The sequence below is a fragment of the Coffea eugenioides genome, chromosome 1, assembly GCF_003713205.1.
Source record: "Coffea eugenioides isolate CCC68of chromosome 1, Ceug_1.0, whole genome shotgun sequence".
Classification (NCBI taxonomy): Eukaryota; Viridiplantae; Streptophyta; class Magnoliopsida; order Gentianales; family Rubiaceae; genus Coffea; species Coffea eugenioides.
Genome location: NC_040035.1, coordinates 10,618,888 through 10,625,835, shown reverse-complemented (window position 1 = coordinate 10,625,835; position 6,948 = coordinate 10,618,888). Strand labels below are relative to the sequence as shown.

Sequence of the window (6,948 nt, the reverse complement as noted above, 5' to 3'; positions counted from 1 at the left end):
GATTTAAAAAATTATTTTTCATGTCAAGCAACCTCAAACTCGTTAATTTAAATGATTTTTGAATCAATTTTTCATATTAGTTCAAACCACGAGGTACTGGATTGTATGATTTGAAATCATAAGGGACTTTTCTGTCGGTTTGTTTAACCACAGGGAGCTTTTCTGTATTATAACTTTAAGGGTATAATAGGTATATCAACAAAAATTTATATATTTCTAGTACAAATACTCTCAAAAGAAGCGCGTGTATTTCAAACTCGTTAATTCAGACGATTTCTATAGTTTTTTAAAATTAGCTCAAAGCATGAGGCATCGAAATGTAAGTTTTGAAACTATAGAAGACTTTTTTGTATGCTTGTTTAATATCAAGGAGCTTTTCTATATTTTACCCTGCTAGGAATTACACGTAATGCATTACGGAAGCAGCAGAAGAATCTTGAGGCATACGAAACAGCCGCCATTATTGACGTCCGATGCATTTTAGCACACGGCAATTAAGCTAATGCCCCTTTCAATTTCTGGTTTCAAAAGTGGATTTTTGCTCTGTGCTTTTAGGTTTGCATCTGACAAGCAAATTTGTCCTTTTATACCTTTCTTCTTCAATTCTCTCTTTCTCAGGCACATGATCAACTGGTTCTTTAACGCTGTAGACCATTAAATTACATGGGCATACGTGCTCAGTTCTGTTCATCACAGACCTTAATAGAAAAGAAAAAGGGGAAAAAGATGGCTGTAGATCTGTAAAGTGTAAACAAAGATTCAAGTCAATCTCAACTCAGAACACTTGAACGGTTCAGAAAGTCCCCATATAAAGAGATCTATGCCTGTAGATCTGTTCATCTTAAACTACCGAAGTAAGGGGAAAAAAGAAAATGGCATACTTGTACCTTAAACAGGGAAAGAATTACTCGCAATCCCGGCCAAATTATCCAGAAGAATTGTTCCACTTCATTGCATCCAAGACACCGCACCATGACCTTGTCTGGGATGCCGGCACTGGCAATGGACAGGCAGCATCATCTGTGAGTCTGAGTCCTCTTTCTATTCCATAAGTAATTGTTTTTCATTTGACTGGTTTCTGTTTTCTTTCAAGAAAGTGACGAGCCTGGCTAGCAGACTATAATGTAAGTTGATGAATTTCAGCTAGCAAAGATATACAAGAATGTGATTGCCACGGATACCAGCCAGAAACAGCTCGAATTAGCTTCTAGGCTTCCAAATGTGCAATACAAGTGTACTTCTCCAACGATGTCTGCTGAAGAGCTGGAAAGGGATGTCACAAAACAAGCCACCGTGGATCTTGTGACTGTTGGCCAAGCCATCCATTGGTTTGCTCGTCCCAAGTTCTACCAGCAAGTGCAGTTGGTTCTAAGAAGCCATAGGGAATAATAGCAGCATGGTGCTATACTACCCCACAAGTGAATGCAAGAGTTGATACTGTTTTTAATAAAATTTACTTTGTTGATTCTAGGCCTTACTGGCACCCTGGCAGAAACTTAATTTACGACAAGTATAAGAGCATTGAATTTCCATTTTTGCCGGTGGATGGAGCTGAGAACACAGGGCCATTTGAATTCATGACTGAAAAATTGATGAGTTTGGATGAGTTACTTGCTTATGCAAAATCAGGTTCGGCATATGAAACAACACTGGAAAAAGGTGTGGATCTCATGAGTGAGAACATGATTGAGGAATTTCGGTCTGCTTGGGCCGAAGATGGCAACAATCAGAAGGTTGCTAAGTTCCCTGTTTATCTCAGGATTGGTAAAGTCGGAAAATGAAGTACGAGTCTCGATCAGAAGTATAGTGAGTGGACTCTCCATCGCATTCGGAATGGTTAGAGCAGCAGCAGATAGAGCACAAAGAGAAAGGAGAGAGCACAGAAGAAACAGTCCCTAGGCAAGAAGCTCAGGATCAGAATTATGTAAATGAAGGAGAAGTGCTAATGGAGGTGACTACAACCACGAAGCAAGGGCAGCTATTTGCGGGAATTGGAGTCACAGTTAAGCTTTTTGAAAGTAACACGATGATAGGGTGGGCACTGAAAGACATTAGTTCTGGAAACAAAATCCTAGATGAAGCTCTGGCACTGAAACTGGTGTTGTGTAAAGCTGTACAACGCAAGTGGAGCAATCTTAAGCTGAGGTTTTGTAACAAGGAACTGTGGAGACAATTAAAACATCAGAGCCCAACGGACAGCAAAATGGCAACAGTACTTGAAGACATGATAGGGTATAATTTGTTAGTATTTTTATTATTAATTTTCCCTTCTATCCCTGACAAATATTGTGTTAATTGCTGATATTTACTCATATTTGGTATTTGGAATCAATTTCAGGAATGAAGCAGAAAACTACCAAAAAGGAGGGACTTTGTGAAAAATATGGAGACTTCTAAGGGCTTCAATCCTTGGGCCCTTGAATTGGTGGGGGACCACAAGCTAGTGAAAGATATTTGGTCATTTGGGCTTCAAAGAAAGCAACGTAGAGAGACTTGGAACAAGAAGTACTTGGGAGGCTTTGTCCACATGTGTGGGGACCACCTAGATAGCTTTTAGTCATCTTTCTTTTGTTGCTTTAAAAGGGGACAACGTACAGAAGCAAAAGATATCTAGGGCTTTAGTTTTAGTTTTTTAGTTCAGTTCTAGTTTTCTTTCTTTGGACTGGCCTCTGACACACGCCAGGTATTCGACAATATTCCCCAACGGGGAGATTTTCTCATGAGGCGTGGTTAAGCTTTTCTAGTCAAGGGGACAACTGACGATTTGGTTCGACAATTACTGTGAGATCGAATCTGTTTTAATTATTTTCTTCATTTATTGGTATTTATATGTTCCTTGATTTTAATTGCTATGGCCTTGTGTATGATTGATTAGTGCGCAATAATTAATTATTCATATAGGCTATTTTTGCTAAATAGGGGTAATTGAATCCGTAATTGTTCGTTATCTCTACCTCAGTAGCAACTGGCGTAATTGGGTTTATGTCAGGGGAGCATATGATCTAATTTAAACAAACCCTCGTAGCGTGTTTGTTGGTTAGGATTGGGCCTTTCTAATTATTAATGCAATCTAGAAATTAAATCCTACGGTCGTACCTAGGGTTATTTTTGGGTTAGAAAAATAGCTAACGGTCGTACCTTAGCTATCGAGAAATTAAGGAAGGGTTGGTTGTTTATCGCGTGCATGACAACTATAACTGATCTATTGCTAAATGTTGGAATTATTTCTGCATCAATGATCAGTGCATGAACCATTTCTGATGTGTGCCCTTGGCTAGAGTTTCCCCAATCATTTCTTTTAATTAATTATTTTCTGCAGTTAATTTATTTAGTTAGCATTTAATCCAAAACCCCCCATACTTTGGACTCTAGAAGAAACAAATTATCCCCAGTCCCTGTGGATTCGACCCTACTCACCGCTATATACAAAATCTGTATTTTTCTCGAGTAGGTATTTATTATTGTACAGGTTCGGCACCTGTCAAGACATCTCTCAGTTACAGAGATTGTTTTGCATGTGCTTTTTTGTTTTGTATAGGGAAGAAAATATGATAGTCAGTAAAAAACTGAGTGTTGATGCTTTAAGCATTATTGTGGATGAGGAGCGACAGCTTCCTCAGTGTCTTTGAACACTAGTTTGTAGAGTTTCGTTCGAGCCGTTGCTCGCACTTGTAATTTTTTACCATCAAAGCAATGAGATCATCTTATCGTTTCGACAAAAAAAAAAAAGACTCTCCATCGCATTGTTATGCCCCATCTAGCATCGACCATAACCAACAACACCCCCCCCCCCCCCACACCCGGGGGGAATTCATGATATCGGTTGAATAAATGATATCTTTTTGAATTGCAATATAGGTTGCATTTTTTCTTTTCCAGAACTTCTTGTTTTTGTGGAATAAAATTCCTTATTTGAGTGTTCTAGGAGGATGACTTGCATCAGTATGTACTTCATCAAATTTAAATAAAGAATAGTATCTTAGGACAATGTAAATGTTTGCATAGGTTTTCAAAAATGAGTTTGTATACAGATCCTATCACCAATATAATCATTTCCAAATGAACTTAATGAATAGAAGTAATAAATAAATTGGTAACAAAGCACCTGTTGGGCCGTTCAAATTCTGGGAATAAAATAAAATAAGGTAGTACCATATAGGCTATACTATAAAACAATCAACCCCAAACAATAAATAAACTCAAATGAAGTGGCACGAAGAGGATGGTAAACTTTTGGCTTTATAAGTGTAGTCACTAGTAGAGTAAATAAGGATATTAAAACAATAAATGTAGACATTAACACAAGCAAAAGCATAATTATAAATTTTCTCTTTCATTGAAATTTGTGCCTTAAAATTTATTATGTTTTTACATATCGTTATGTTAGTGTTTACTTTTATTGTTTTAGTGTTTATTTTTGTTGTACTAATATCTACACTGCACGATACAGTTGAGGCTAGTATTTGTAGAGGATCCTCATCCGTGAAGTATTAAGTGTACAACAATAATAGCAGACTCAGCAGTCGGAAACAACGAATTACAAATTTTTGACCAAAAAAAAAGAAAAAAACTAGGAATTGCACGTAATGGATTACGCAAGATTCTTGACAAGTATGAAGCAGATTTCGTCCACTCTCTGCATTCATGTGCTGAGATACCAAAGAGTAAATACCCAAACAAAAATAACGATCAATAAAATTTTCTAGTATCTCTTGCTTAACATATAACAACAAAGTTTGATGTCCCTTTCAATTTCAGGTGTCAAGAACGAACTTTGCTTTGTGCTTTCAGGTTTACATGTTGACGAGCAAATTTGTTCTTTTTATATCTCTCTTCCTCTTCTATCCTTTCAATCACATGATTACTTGTTCTTTGACGTTGTAGACTAGTATTTATTAGTTAGGCAGGCATGTCACTCCAGGACTATATAAGGAGATAAATACCTGTTCAAATTTGTTCACCCCAGACATTCAGGAAAAAAGAAAAAGGAAAAAGATGGCAGATTTGTTCCTCAATCAGGCAGAGCAATACTCTGTATCTAGGCCGAATTATCCACAAGAATTGTTCCATTTTATTGCATCCAAGACACCCCACCATGACCTTGCCTGGGATGTGGGCACTGGCAGTGGCCAGGCAGCATTATCTGTAAGCACAATTTCTCTCGTCTTCGCCACATGAGGCAACTCTTTTTCTTGCAATTTGAAAGGCCAATTAGAAGCCCGAATGCATTGTATAATTTATGTTAAATGATTTCAGCTAGCAAAGATATTCAAGAATGTAATTGCCACTGATACTAGCCAAAAGCAACTTCAATATGCTCCCAAGCTCCCAAATGTTCGATATCGTTCTACATCTCCAGCCATGTCAGCTGAAGAGCTCGAAAGGGATGTTGCTAAACCAGATACTGTGGACCTGGTGACCATTGGCCAAGCCATCCATTGGTTTGATCTTCCTACTTTCTTCCAGCAAGTGAAATTGGTACTGAAGAAACCTCAAGGAGTAATAGCAGCTTGGTGCTACACTACCCCACAGGTGAATGATAGGGTTGATGCTGTGTTTAGACAGTTACTTTGTTGATTCCAGGCCTTATTGGCACCCTGGAAGAAATCTGGTGTTTGACAAGTATGAAAGCATGGAATTTCCATTTTTGCCAGTAGATGGAGCTGAGCAAACTGGGCCATTTGAATTCATAACTCAAAAATTGATGGATTTGGATGATTATCTTCGGTATGCAAAATCAGGTTCAGCATATCAAACAGCACTGGAGAAGGGTATCGATCTCTTGAGCGAGGATGTTATATAAATTTAATAAAGTTCAGTCATAATTGGATTGGTCTCTTAATTTGAAACATAAATCCAAAAGATAGGTGGATTCAAATAGTTTTAGATAAATTCAAGAGTTATCTTCTACACCTAAGATCATTGATAATACGTATCTGAATTCGATTCTATCATGGGATAATTTATCCCCTAATTTTTCGGATTTAAAAATTTGAAATTATTAGTGTATAAAAATGAAGGTGAGGATGAATAATCAAAATAAAACTATCACACATTAGGATTCTTGAAACTTTGAGTACCAGGTTTGCTTTGATGAAGACGAAAATGGGAAGGCTTTGGGAACATTCAAGAATGTTGAACTTTTTTTTTCACGCTTTGAAATTGCTTCTTGTTGTTGAAAATATTACATTCTCATCCATTAAGTTCAATGATGCTCTTTTTTGCTAAATTTTTTTATTCATCTCATTGCGAAAGGCTAAATTCCATTTTGGACTTGTAAACTATTAAACACACTTTCCACTTTAGTGCTTGAACTCTATTCTCAGATACTTTACCTCCTAAAATATAAAATTATCCTACTTTAATTCTTAAACTTTAATTGTGAAGACTTAAACCCTTTGAAGTATGAAATCCATCCCACTTTAGTCATTAACCTTTAAGCATCGCTTGCCTACCATGCCATGAGAAGAATTACATATTTTACGAGGTAACGTATCTAAAAACCAAGGTGAAAGACTGTTGTAGATAAATTTCATACCTTAAAGAATAAAGTGTCCAAAATGTGAAGTTTAAGAACCGAAGTAGGAATACATCTATAGTTTAAGGGTCCAAAGTACAATTTACCCCTTGAGAAATATGCTCTACAAATTAATTTTAATTTGCTTTATCTATGTTTATTGTTGATTAACTAAATTAATTTGTTTTGTTGTTAAAAAAATAATAACAGTATGAAGGATAACCATGGAGAAAAAAATTGAGGAAAAAATAGCCAAAGGGTTGACTTGAAAACTGAATGATAGAAGTTGGATCATGATTTTGCTTCTCTGGTTACATTATTGGAAAATTTTCCTTTTTTTTCGTATGTCTTCAACCTTTTGTGTGTGTGTGTGTGTGTGTGGGTTTTGTTGGTTTTGAAAGGAAATGGATCCAAAACCAACAATCTCAGCT

The 6,948-nt window shown here is 36.6% G+C and overlaps 2 pseudogenes; both read left to right on the top strand.

Moving 5' to 3' along the window:
- The first annotated feature begins 858 nt into the window (after nucleotides 1-858).
- Nucleotides 859-1,781, top strand: LOC113767678 (annotated as a pseudogene).
- A 3,171-nt stretch (nucleotides 1,782-4,952) lies between these two features.
- On the top strand, nucleotides 4,953-5,803 carry LOC113759719 (annotated as a pseudogene).
- Nucleotides 5,804-6,948: the final 1,145 nt, after the last annotated feature.